Source organism: Gobio gobio, assembly GCF_949357685.1.
Source record: "Gobio gobio genome assembly, chromosome: 14".
Taxonomy (NCBI): domain Eukaryota; kingdom Metazoa; phylum Chordata; class Actinopteri; order Cypriniformes; family Gobionidae; genus Gobio; species Gobio gobio.
Genome location: NC_137107.1, coordinates 2,146,052 through 2,160,700, shown reverse-complemented (window position 1 = coordinate 2,160,700; position 14,649 = coordinate 2,146,052). Strand labels below are relative to the sequence as shown.

At 43.5% G+C, this 14,649-nt stretch overlaps 1 protein-coding gene across 1 annotated transcript in view; it reads left to right on the top strand.

Moving 5' to 3' along the window:
• Positions 1-14,649, top strand: part of pitx1 (paired-like homeodomain 1) — a 46,656-nt gene that overhangs the window by 10,708 nt on the left and 21,299 nt on the right. The gene's annotated exons all lie outside the window — the stretch shown is intronic.

The window sequence follows — 14,649 nt, the reverse complement described above, 5'->3', positions numbered from 1 at the left end:
GTCTGAGTCATGCACACATTAGCGAACCGTCCATTAACATCAGATCAGTTATACGGATATAAATAGTTAATATAATGGCATTCTTTGCCTTGCACAACTGAAATAATTGACTTATGCTGTGGATTATAGAACAAAACCAGCCTTGTAATATCTCATGCATGCTGAAGTGCTTGAACAAGAGATCGTGATTAACTAACGTGAAGCTCTGGATGCTTCATATCAAGGGAGAACAGAACCGCTATATCTCACAAAAACACGTTTATCTGCCATTTCTGATGATGTACGAGTTTTCTGAATGATCAGTGGATAAACAGCAAATGTACATATGATCTGTTAATTAGGGTGAACAAACGTCCTGTTTTCAATTCCGGGCCCTAATATAACAATTTTCCATCCATACAGAGGGGGCATACTTTAAGTGTATTGAAATTAGTTGAGTAAACTTCGAGTATCATTTGAGTATCTCATTGCTGGGCCAAGTGTCCTGGTTTTCGGTAATCAAAATATGGTCACCCTACTGTTAATGTCAAGACTATTTTGAGTGTGTTATAATGGGTATATCAATATAGATGTGCTTCACATCTTACCATCATAGAGCTAAAAACAACCAAAAAGGGCAAATATGAGCTTTATATAAATTTCCAGCATATGGAAATTCACACCCGTGGTATGATGGAAACAAGCTTGTTATAGAAAGATCTTTTAATCAGAGTATCATAAAAAACACACAGTGGTCAAGCTCAGGCTAGTATAACCCATCCATCCTGAGGAGGAAATCTGTCCACCCTGGACATGACATGTGTAACAGGGTGGATGTTTTAAGAAGGAAAGAAGAGTTCAAAACAGCCCTGACCCGTCGAGGCATGGACTCCACTAGACCCCTGAAGGTGTGCTGTGGTATCTGGCACCAAGATGTTAGCAGCAGATCCTTTAAGTCCTGTAAGTTGTGAGGCGGGGCCTCCATGGATAGGACTTGTTTGTTCTGCACATCCCACAGATGCTCGATTGGATTGAGATCTGGGGAATTTGTACTCAAACTCGTTGTTGTGCTCCTCAAAGCATTCCTGAAGCATTTGTGCTTTGTGGCGGCGCATTATCTGCTGAAAGAGCCACAGCCACAGGGAAAACCGTTTCCATGAAAGGCTGGACATGGGCTCAACAATGCTTAGGTAGGTGAGACGGGTCAAAGTCACATCCACATGATGGAGGACCCAAGGTTTCCCAGCAGAACATTGCCCAAAGCATCACTGCCTCCACCACCACCCCTTCTTCCCATAGTGCATCTGGTGCCATGTGTTCCCCAGGTAAGCCAACAGAGGAGGGCAGGAGGGAGCTTTGGATGAAGATGAACATCCAGGAGGTGGAAGGAGATGACGGAGGGAGGACCCAGCGTGTAGCCAGGAGCCCAACCAACTGGGGTGAAGCCAGGCATGGTGGAGACCCATGCGGAGCCAAGGAGATGAAGACCCAGGGCAACACAGATGGACTGGAGGGCAGAGGCAAAACCACAGGCTCACGGGACCAAGGTGGATAGAGTGAGTGGGCAGAGTGAGTGGGGTGATGATGACGGTGGAGCCAGAGGGAAGGAAGAGTCCGGTGGAGCCAAAGGGGGGGAGGGATGAGATGTAGCCGGAGGACCGGGAGTCTGTGGGGGATGAGGGATGAGGGAGCCTGGCATAGTCTAAGGGATGAAGGACCACAGTGGAGTCGAGGGAGCATGGAGTCAAGGTGGAGTAAATGGGTTGACAGTACAAGGTGAAGTCCGGGGCTCGGAGGCTTGAGGTGGACGTGGAGGTAAGGGATTGACACACCAGGGCAAAGCTGGAGCTCAAAGTGAATCTGAGCTGCTATGTGGAGCCAGCGAAAGAGGAGTTGAAGGGCTAAAGGGAGCCAGCGGAGATGGGCCAAAGAACTAGATAGGATTTGCAGAGGAGGAGGGAGTGGGAGGCTGGGCGGGAGCATCGACAACAAAGGAGACTTGGTGCTGACCGATGAAGAAGACTTGAAACTGGCCCACAAAACAGAAGGTGCTGGCCCACGAAATCGATTTGGTGCTGGCCAATGAAGAAGACCTGGAACTGACCCACAAAACAGAAGGCGCTGGCCAATGAAACTGGTTTGGTGCTGACCGATGAAGAAGACTTGAAACTGGCCCACAATTCAGAAGGTGCTGGCCCACGAAATCGATTTGGTGCTGGCCAATGAAGAAGACTTGGAACTGGCCCACAAAACAGAAGGTGCTGGCCAATGAAACTGGTTTGGTGCTGACCGATGAAGAAGACTTGAAACTGGCCCACAATTCAGAAGGTGCTGGCCCACGAAGTCGATTTGGTGCTGGCCAATGAAGAAGACTTGGAACTGGCCCACAAAACAGAAGGTGCTGGCCAATGAAACTGGTTTGGTGCTGACCGATGAAGGAGACTTGGAACTGGCCGACAAAACAGACAGTGCTGGACCATTGAGCTTAGCACACTCGCATCTGCCTCAGAAGCTCCACTCCATTCCCTCATACTCCACTTATACTCCCACTGCTTCGGACATTAATGCAGGCTCTCGCACCTAGTCAAACTCCATTACCGGCTCGGGCTCTGGGACGAACATGGCCTCAGGGGTTAGCTCCAGAAGGATATAAGAGCCGGCTCACACACCTGGACAGACTTGGCTCGCCGTGGTTCTGGGTCTGCAGTGGGCTTTGGCCTTTGATCCCCAATGGGCTTGGGCTCTGAGTCTGCAGTGGGCTCTGGCTTGTACTCTATGGTAAAGAGGGACACACCCTGAAAAAGCACCCAGTCCACAAACTCTTTAAACGTCCCTCGAGGAGACAGCTGACACACAGAGAGACTGTTGTCATTGAAATGGACAACATAGACCAGATCGAAAAAGTCCTATGTGTGTTTCTCGAAGGAGGAGGATCTGAACTGCTAGATTCATTTTTGTGTAGCTTCCAATCTTCTGTCAATGTGTGGTTGCAGCAACCACATCAAAAAAAGCAATATCTAAACGCAGCAGTTGTTTTATCAAATACTAACTCAAACTATCAAATACTTTCAGGTTTCAGAATATATACCCGAATCAACAGAACCACTAAACATTGATGAGATCGAAACAAAGGAATAACTGAAAACAAGCCCAATATATGCAGTACAAATGTTAACAAAGGGAGGAATTGAAAAACAGGTGGATGGGAACAGAATGGGAAAACATTAAACAATGCAAAACTCAAACTCAGACATAACGTGACAATTATGAATTTGTGTTCATTGGGGTACATCATGAAAAACCATTTGACATGAAAATTGATTAACATTTTATGTAAAATATGTATTATTGTTTCACAGGAACTGTAGCATTGACCCACATACACGTGACTAAGACAAAAGCATCTTATTTGTCTCCCACGAGTACTGTTTTGATTATTTTCTTCACATTTACGGAAGCCTAAAAGGGCGACAGTGCATTTCATGTTTTCCGTGTGTCAATCTTTTAGTTCCTTCTCCTGTTGATAATGCAGGGAAATCTTTCAGGATGGGCTCATCCGGAGTGCAGACGCACATGAAGGAGGCTTTAGCGTTCTGTCACACCCTCCATTAGGAGCAAGTCAACTAGCACTAAACGGTTTGGGATGTCATTGTTGCAACTGAAGGCAAAAGGGCAAACAAGCCCATCTAATCACTCTTGAACAATACAGAGGTGTGTTCAGCCTTCATGCAGTCAATGAAAATAAATGCCTGTCCATCAACACCGCAACATATATCCATATATCAAATTTAGTTAAATATGTACAATGCACCCTAAAGAATGACAGCACAAGAATGAGTTTCCAGCAAAACATTTGACAAAAATAAGTGAAACAAAAACCATTGTGTGTGTGTGTTTGTGGTTAGTGGATGATAATGTGATTCTCTACAGTGGTGTGAACTTGAGGAGAACTGACTTTATACATCATCATGAAGAAGACAAGTGACATTAATGAAGAGAAAAAATCAAACACGCAGATCTAATGAATGACAGCTCTTAATAGTTTCACATTGCATTCTCAATCAATCACTTACAATCTAAGAACAGTGGAAAGAGGGTGTCAATTATGAGCATTGACGCAACAAATATATGCAACAATCTTGGTGTAAGTCTTGCTGAATGTAAGGCTTTGAGGTTTTATTGAACAGGAAAGCTGGTTAACTCAGCTAATCGATACTGCTGTATATCTGTGATGGAGCTTGAGTTTCATGACAAATGGGCTTTTAAATTCTCTTCAGGAATGTCAGAGCGTGATTTATTCCTGAAAGCCGGATCAGGGCACGGGCGATTCATCTTGTAACCGTGAGAGATATTGGCCTAAGTTTTCTTTACTAAAAAAAATGCTCATAAACATGAAGCAAAATCTGAACACCAAGACTTTTCTCTTTCAAACCGTGTTCAGACTCTTCAGGTGTGATTCGGACATTCCAATCATGTCCTCAGACCCTGGGCCGAACGGCGACGGGATGCATTTAACATATGAAATCATATGCCACACACCACAGTGCAACAACTCATTTGACTAAAAATACACCTTGAGACTCCAGAAAAGCCGTAACGTAAGCTTGTTTCTTTTTCATAACCCTCCCAATTTATTCAGCATGTCTGTCAGCGGTGTCATCCATCTGTAACACGAAGACAATAATGAAGCTGTCTTCCAGTTCGCAGCTGTTTGGCCCTGTCAAGAGCGGATCACGTCTTTGCATGCGATACGAACGCACCTTGTGTGAGCCTGCGGGATTTCCTATTAAACAGGTCGCTGTGAAAATCAGCTGTGGCACTAGTGGGGAAAAAGATGAATTATTCTGCAAGTGCATCCGAATAAAAATGACATCTGCATACGACAATGCAATTAGCTTCTCCCTTCCTTCCCACCGACGGTGAGAGTAACACGAGAAGCGTATCGAAACAATGCAAAGAGGCCTTGAAAAGATACACTGCGCCGAAACTTGAGTCGCCAATGCACTCATCCAATTCCTGATTTCTCATATGACTTCCTGAAGCTGCAATATTTACATATTTACCAACCTGAACCCTAACAGTCTTCTAATACTCTAATGAGCATGTAGCTACTTATTAGTAAAATGACTAAAACGGACCATTGATATAACGTTTTTTTTATGCAAAAATGTACCAAGATGATTTGAATGTAATTTTGCTAGAATATGTGTAACTGTCCACCAAAGTACAGAATACACATGCTGATAACGCAGATATGCTGCGGTTGATAAGGAGAAGCTCAAACGGCATCCGTGCACATGAAGAGCAGGGATTAAGACTGAAACACATCACAGACCCTGAAAGAGCTCGATCTGAGCCCAGATAAGCCGCTCTGTGAGTTCAGATGCACTGATTTATTGAAAACACAGGGATGTGTGTGCGGCTGCCCCAGACACAGCTGTGTTTATGTGACCTCTGGACAGAGGCAGGGAACATCTTTCATCATGATTAACACATGCACTATACGCTACTTCACACATGTGCCATTAAAACCGGCTCCGAACAGAAGATGTATGTACGTATCAGTCTGATGTTGGGGAATCATCTTCCGACTAATAATCCGTTAATGGACCGAATTAACGCAGGTCAATGACAAATAAGACATGTCTGTCGGAATCAACTTTTAAATGCATGTGCCGCATTTTTAGATATCATTGTATTTTTTTTGGTTTAATGTGTTTTAAACGCGATTGCTTTTATTTTCACAGGTTATAAAAATGTCAGGTGGTGCAACCATTGATCAACAATAATATATGAGTGTACACATCTAAAAGAAAAAACTTTTCTTGGAGTTTTACCATTTGACAACCTCTAACCTTGTTGTCATGTCATAAAAATGCTGTGATATTTGTAAGTGAGAAACAGTCACAAGGGTTGTGTTCTTGTCACATGACTAACTTTAATGGCTTCATGCATGTTGGTAACACCTTCACTTATTTTTCAAATATCAGTGATGTATTAACACATTATGGCTTCTTATTTTAAGAATTAAAAAAACATGTATAATTTTTTTTTAAAAGAATTCCAGGCATTTAATGAGAGAATTGTTCTTTGTTGAATGCACCGAATGTCCTGAGGTTTCTCTGGAGGCTCATTAGGAAAGTGTGGAAGGAGAAGATTATACCCGAAGTGTGGCATAGGGCAGGGGTTTTGATCCCAAAGGATAATGAGAAGATCAGAGGGTTTCGACCAATATCCCTGTCATCTTTTTCAAAATCATATCCAAAAGGTTGTCCGAAAACTGGCAAAGAAGTAGCTACATTGATACAGCAGTACAGAAGGCAGGTATAATAGGGTTCCAGTATGATATTGGCAAAGGTGGGGGGAAAGGACCTCCATGTTGTCTTCCTGGATCTTGCTAATGCCTCGAGCCTCAAGGTGGGTGGTGGGTGGACAGCGGCTTAATTTGGACTTGCGCCTCCCTCCCCTCAGAGCCTATATGGATGACATTACTACTCCATGGTGTCATGTTCTAGACTACTTATGGCTCGTTTCCACCAAGCGGTACGGTTCAGTACAGTATCATTCGGGACCTGATCCGGCTTGTGTTTCCACCACCAACAGTACCCTTATGATAGGCGATCAACGTCATTCTCTCGCGAAGAAAACGACACAGTAAACAACAATGGACGACATCCAGCAGATCTTGTTCTTGCTTCTCGGCATGTGGCTGTTTGTCTCAAGAAGAATTCCAGGCATTTTGTTTGAGCCGAAGCTGCAGGGTGCAAGGAAAAACACAGCCGAAAAAGCACACGCAAGTGACGATTCTCTGTAAACCAATCAACGTTCTGGAGTGAGTCTAGCTCCACCCTAGCCTGACGTCGTCATACTCAATTCTAGTCAGAATATGAGTCTGATTCTGCTCCGTTGGGCTGTGATTATGGGGCGTGTTTCAACCGAACCAGGAAAGACCTCAATTGGATAGACCTACATATAATCAGAGCAACGGAGCGACGCATAACGTTAGTTGTCAAATGTCAACAGAAGTCAACTGCACTGTGTTGCCATGTCTGCGGGTTGAAGTGACCCCAATTATGTGATATACAGACCCAGGAATGCGAATTTTAGCAGGCAGACCTGCCAAAATAACACATATTTTACTCCCCAAATGTCATTTTTTGACATTTGGGGACCCCCCCGGAAAGCTATTGGGCTCGTTTTTGGCTAGATTTGAGTAGCAATTGGGTGGGTTTTGTTGTAAAAACTTGGCAACCCTGTCTACAAGCACACTGGAATAAGTAACGTTAGAAGAAAAAGATGAGTGTAAAGATCTTTGCCGGTGTTGTAAAAAAAGAATTTAAGGATACACGGAGTACTTACCAATACCATCATCATTTCTGAGAGAAATAGTAAAGGTGAACGCATATACGAACAAGTTCTCCATTTAGGATTAGAACAAATTCAACCCAAGTGCCTTTGATGACGTGGACGATAACGTTACTGTTTATCATCTGTCCATCATCGTCTAAATACCGCCCTGACAATTTCAATTTCATAATTACTCCTCTACGGATCAAGTCCAGACCGAACTGCCCGAGCTCAAATGTTGTGGGCGGGGCTAAGTTCGGCTGGCATCCAGGCTAGCTCCACCCTTTAGTACCGGACTACTGTGCTAGGTACCCCAACGGAAGGGTGCCAAAAAAGTGGAATGGTACGGTTCGGAATTAGGGTACCATTCACAACTTTTGTGTACCATACTGAACTGTCCTGAACCACCAGTAGAATATCCGCTGGGCCCGACTGAAGATAAAACCTTCCAAATCACATAGCATATCAATTGTCAAGGGAGTGCTTAGTGATCAATTTCTTCACCGGAAACGACCCTATCCCAACAGTATCTGTGCAGCCGGTAAAAAGCCTTGGTAGGTGGTAAGATGACAGGTACAACAACTGCGAAAGGAGATCAGTAGTGGACTACGGGCCATTGATAACACTCAACTACCTGGAAGATTGAAGGCCTGGTGTTCGCGGTTTGGCCTTCTACCACAGGTGCTGTGACCCCTTATGCTGCGTTCACACCGAATGCAAATTAAGCGACAAATTCACTTCAATCACATCTAGTTGGACGCTTGAACATTTTGAATCCACTCATGCATCCAATTCACTTTAAAGCGAGCCTTTTGAAGCGAAATAGTGTCTAAACGCGTCTATCGCGCTGCAGGACCTACAGACGCGCGTCAACGCATCTTTACATTGACTTAACATGGAAATCACTCGCTCCAGACACATTACAGTTTATGACGTTCCAGTCTCGACAGTGGAGAAACAGAGGAGTCATGGGTTACATCAAGAGATGGCTCGGTGTCTTACCAACATAGGCCTCTATGGAAGTTCTGTCCTTACACTGCCCTTCACTAGTCTCACAGAAGAGTTCAAGTGCGCTAAAGTGAGACTTCAGATGACTCACAAGACATAGTGCCGACTAACAATGCACCAGTCTTGGCAGACAAATGGAGGTGCAGCGGAGGAGGCGATAGCAGCAATCAAACATGTGGATATTGTGGAGCATGTTCAGCAAGGGAGAGGAGGCTTTGGATTAACAACAAGACGTCCAGAGTGGAACAAAGCCATAGCACCAGAGGGGAGGAAGGAAACACAAGGCAGGGACACGCTGGGATAGGGTGGAGAAGAGGAGGATCAACTGGAAGGACCTGTGGAGCATGGAGTCGTGCAGCTACCTATGACATCCTTCCAACACCAACTAATCTCCATCTGTGGTTGGGTGAGAATCCTGGGTGTGCTCTCTGCTCCAGCTCCGCTTCCCTCAAGCACATACTGACAGGGTGTAAAGTCAGCCTCACCCGGAGTCGCTAGACATGGCGCCACAACCAAGTCCTTAAGAGTCTTGCCTCCACCCTTGAGGAAAAACATATTACCACCATTTCTTTACCACCAGCGAGTGACTCTCCGCAAGCCATCTTTGTCCATGAAGGGGCAAAAGCAGAAATAGTCACAAGTCCCTAAAGTTCAAGTCCGAGTCAAGTCTCAAGTCTTTCAGGTCCAATTAAGTCTCAAGTCTTTCAGTTCCAAATCAAGTCTCAAGTCTTTCAGGTCCAAGTCAAGCATGAAGTCTTTCAGATCCAAGTCAAGTCTTTGAGTCCAAGTCAAGTCTCAAGTCTTTCAGGTCCAAGTCAAGTCTTTGAGTCCAAGTCAAGTCTCAAGTCTTTCAGTTCAAAGTCAAGTCTCAAGTCTTTCAGTTCCAAATCAAGTCTCAAGTCTTTCAGGTCCAAGTCAAGTCTTTGAGTCCAAGTCAAGTCTCAAGTCTTTCAGTTCAAAGTCAAGTCTCAAGTCTTTCAGTTCCAAGGTAAGTCTCAAGTCTTTGAGTCCAAGTCAAGTCTCAAGTCTTTGAGTCCAAGTCAAGTCTCAAGTCTTTCAGGTCCAAGTCAAGTCTCAAGTCTTTCAGGTCCAAGTCAAGTCTCAAGTCTTTGAGTCCAAGTCAAATCTCAAGTCTTTCAGGTCCAAGTCAAGTCTCAAGTCTTTCAGGTCCAAGTCAAGTCTTCCGGCCGACTGCCTTCTGTTTTCAACTTATGAAAAACAAAACTGGCGTGACGATGACGTTGGACGTAGCATAAGTGTTTTGAACTGCGAGATGCGTTACACTTTCTGTATAAGATGAAAAACAAAGGCGGTCTGGCAGGAGCTAGATATTTTACTTTATAACGTGTTAAATTTGGATATTTTTCTTACACAAACCCATCGATTCACTTCAGAAGGCCTTTATTAACTCCTGGAGCAGTGTGGAGCACTTTTATAATGGATGGATGTGCTTTTTTGATCTTCAGATTTTGGCCTGCCATTATAAAGCTTAGATTAGCCAGGACATTTTTTAATATAACTCCGGTTGTATTCGTCTAAAGAAGAATATCATGAACACCTAGGATGACTTGAGGGACAGTAAATCATGGGCTAATGTTCATTTTTGGTTGAACTATCCCTTTAACACACACTCACTCACACACTTACACACACACACAGAGGGTGATGTTACTGTTGCTATCAGGGTCATGTGATTCAGCCGACAGAGTGTGTACAGCGAGTGAAGTTTAACAGTAGAGCTCACACACACACACACACACACACACACAGAGGGAGATGTTACACAGAGTGTGTAAAGCAAATGAAGTTTAGCAGTAGAGTGCTGTAATCGCTCAGCTCTGACCCCATCACCATCACAGCGCCGTCTGCTCGGATCAAAGCCTGTCCGGCTGCTCTGGCCCTGAAATATGGCCCATCCGTTTGAGCTGACCATGGCCCTTCTGAACCAAACAATCTGCAGCCAGAGGAGGAAGTGGAGATGAGAGAGGGCCAAGAGAGGACAGACATTAATTGATAGCAAAGAAAGAGACGGAGGCATGCAGTAAAGACAGGATAGAGAGCATTTTATAAAGGTGTGCATTTAGAGCATAGGCCACACTATATGTGTCTTTAACTACTATGCACTTACATTGAATAATCAGGTTCAGTGCACTTATTGTGTTGATGTTGTATTGTGAGACACTGATATTGAGGTGAATACGGGTCAACCAGGAAAACCATGTTGGTTAACTACTGTAGCTTATTGTTGAAAAGCATAGTGAGGTCCACCAGCTAGACCAGTGTAAAACCCTCACCAACACGCATAAAGCAGCCTGGACCGGCATGAGGACGGAAAAATATTTTTGATAATTATTATAATTTATTAGTGATCAAAAAATCACTCTGAAAGTCACAATGTCGTTCCTCTGTGTTGTTCTATTTGTAGTTGAGGTGTGGACTCACTATTTTATTTTATTAGAGTTGGAGCGATTATTAAAACTTATGTCCTTGGTGTGATCATGTCTTAACGCTTGTTAAAGAACTACTGAGATCATGCCGATCAGTGCTAGCTCCGCCACATTCCCGTTCATTCCTGAGGAGTGCAGTGGTGTGAGGTCTGGCTCTGTGCAGGCCTGTTCTCACACACACACTCACACACACACACTCACACACACACAAAGCCTTCTGCAGGGGCCATTGTCGTGCTGGAACAACACTTCACACAAAACTGGAAACACAGAATCCCATAGAATATCATCACATCCTGTGCTGATGAGCATGTGGAGATATTTCTGCAAAATTATATTACATTGCTTCTTGCATGTTTTGATAATATTTTTTATTTAATATTTTGTATTTTTAGGGGATAACTAAATTATATTTGTGCCGTAGTTATAATCCATGTATTCACTTTTTAAGCATAGACCTGAAAATTACATTTCCATAAATTTCTCTCATAAATCTTGAATCTTTGGAGCACACACTGAAGTTTGGTGTCTTTTTAAAGACGACACTTGGCAGATTATTGCTGATGTGTGAAAAAATGTAAAAAGTTAACTCGATAAAAGTTATAAAATTGTACATTTACTGTTATGAAAAATGCACAAAAATACAATTTTCAATTTTTATGTAAAATACATACTTTGCAAACCGTGTTTTACTCTAAAACTGTGAGAAAATTAAAGCCATAAATCTAAACAAGTTCCAAATTTGAGGTTGATATCTCAAAAAATGAGCTTTTAGTCAGATTTAGTTTGGAGGTGCAGTACCAACCGCTTCCACTAGATGAAAATAATCTCCCATTAATTTCAAATTCACTAATTTTTGACCGTGAACAATACAAGTGTGACCATTTAACCTTTCTGAATCATGTCCCTTATTTTTTGTGTGTTCATAAAGCAAGTGCCAAGATCTTTACCACGTTTCATACCATTCCGATGAGGTAAATAATTTATGATTATTATTTATTTAGCTTGATATCTCAAAAAAATTGCTTTTAGTCAGATTTTGTTTGGGTGCAGTACCAAACACTTTGAAATTCAACTCCCATTCATTTCAAAAGCGCTCATTTTTGACAAAATGTCATATTTGTGAACAATACAAGTGTGACTATTGTTTTCAGGACCATTTAATCCTTTTCGAATCATGTCCACAATGTTGTTGTGAGTTCACTAGGCAAGTGCCAAAACCTTTCATATCATTCCAATAAAGTAGGTGAGATTTCTAAGTATTGTGTCGCCCCTCCAAATCACTGAGTTCAGATGTTCAATCCCTTCATGGCCACAGGTGTATAACTCAAGCTCTAGGCCTGCAGACGCTTCTACACACATTAGTGAGAGAATGTGCCGCTCTCAGGAGTGTGTGTGTGTGTGTGTGTGTGTTCGCTTCTACACACATTAGTGAGAGAATGGGCCGCTCTCAGGAGTGTGTGTGTGTGTGTGTGTGTGTGTGTGTGTGTGTGTGTGTGTGTGTGTGTGTGTGTTCGCTTCTACACACATTAGTGAGAGAATGGGCCGCTCTCAGGAGTGTGTGTGTGTGTGTGTGTGTGTGTGTGTGTGTGTGTGTGTGTGTGTGTGTGTGTGTGTGTGTGTGTGTGTGTGTGTGTGTGTGTGTGTGTGTGTGTGTTCGCTTCTACACACATTAGTGAGAGAATGGGCCGCTCTCAGGAGCTCAGAGAACTCAAGCGTGGTGAGGTTGTTTTTCAGGGGTTAGTTCCAGTGAAAGGAACTCTTAATGCTTTACCAAGACATTTTGGACAATTTCATGCTCCCAACTTTGTGGGACCAGTTTGTGGACGGCCCCTTCCTGTCCCAGTATGACTGACCAGTGCTCAAAGCGTCTCCATAAAGACATGGATGAGGAGTTTGGTGGAGGAACTGGAGTCCTGGCCTCAACCCGATAGAACAGCTTTGGGATGAATTAGAGCGGAGACTGAGAGCCAGGCCTTCTCGTCCAACATCACAGATGAAGAATCCCCATAAACACACTACTAAACCTGGAGGAAAGAAGAGCTGGAGAGCTGAAGCTGTTAGAGCGACTCCATATTAAACCCTACGGATGAAGAATGGGATGGCATTAAAGCTCATGTGCATGTGAAGGCACTTTTGGCAATATAGTCTATTTTGAAATGCATGAGATTATTGTCATGTTTATTGGTTATAATCTGACTGGCAATAATAATAAAAAAGGTTGTTGTATATCGAGGCCGTAAGGAAGTGAAATGTCCAATAGGTGGCGCTAAAAGCGCATTCAGTTTTATGCTAAACAGATGAACGCGAGTCTGGTAACAGTATGTCGGCACTGAAAATGTCTGGTGTGGCGCGTAAAAGGTTAATGCTCAATGGTGCAAAAGTAGCACCATGAGATAAAAACACATTTGCTAAAGCTTGTTTCAGTTTGTTTGTCAGCCCAGGTCCGGCCCACATCTGATACACATGGAATCCACATGTATGTGGGCCAGATCTGAGCCGATGTTGTTGTCTGGGAGGTGAGCAAGTTCACTACATAAGCCATACATATGGAGCTGGTTAAGCAAACATCCACATTTATCTGTTTACACACCATGCACTATGGTAAAAAAGTTTTGAGTCATAATATATATTGTGCAAGGAAGCCATAATTTGACCCTGTAATCATAATTTGTGTGAAAATTACTGCCACTAGTGTTAATTTCAGGTGATTTTCATGCTAAGTTTTGCCCAGATGTAGGATGAGGAACCTTTTTCCAGTGAGTCCATGTTGAATATTTTCCTTGGTTTTAACTGTGAGGCCAGAGCCAGACCTTCAGTGTGCCAGCTTCTTATTACTCGCATCAGAAACACATGAAGTTCTTTGCTGCTGAGCTATCGTTTTTAGTGTTTTATGACGTTTATGTGCTTCAGCAGCTATTGGCCAGTGTCACGCTGATGGAATTTCAGCTCTTTAGTGCATGTTTTCCTGACTGTGTGCTTTCATTCACAGCAACATCCATTATCCAGCAAAGTGTCGCACACAGTGATATACAAGTAGTACCTCAGAGTAGTAAATGCACCCTTGAGGTGCTTTAATTAAGGGGCACAAAGTTGACACTCCAAGGGAACTGCCCAGTTTGAAGTATTACTTGAGTCTCTTTGGAAACTAATGAGCCGGTTATTGAGTCCAGAGCTGTAAAATGAATGTGGATTGCTCTGATCACCTGAAGAATTGGAGAAATATTCTTACTAGGGAGGAGTCTCCGATTAATCTTCTCGCAGTGTGGGAAAACAAATGCTCACCTGACGTCATACTCCATTCCTCTGTTGGTTTTGAGGACAGACCCGGGTAAATGCGCAGGTTAGGGTGACAGTGATCGAGTTACTACACCTAACTCACTCAATGATCCCATACAAAGTCCTGCTGGCTGAATTAGTCACACATGTTTGCATATGTACACAAACACACCCAGCAACAAACACACAGGCCACACAGACACACATGCACGCAACACTGGTGGTCCTGTAAGGAGCGGTGTGCTCTTAATGCCCTCTCTCTGTCTGTCTCCTTTATCTTACCTGGGAGGCCCAGACAAAGGCGTATTCTCCACCAACAGGCCCTTCATGTTTGGGCTTCTCTCCTAAGAAAACAGCGTCTATGGGAAGGAAATGAGTGGTCCTTTTTTTGCATGCCAATCATATCTGAGTGGAAACTTACCCACCAGATCACGTGTGAGCTTTGTGTTTGAGGAGATGCACACAGTATAGAGCTCTTCTTCACATGTGCGTGTCTTGCTCTGCTCAGAACCATCACTTTCCATTCTCTGTGAGGATAGCCAGAGTTCATGCCATTCATTCGTCCCGTAGACAGAAACCGAGGGAAGAG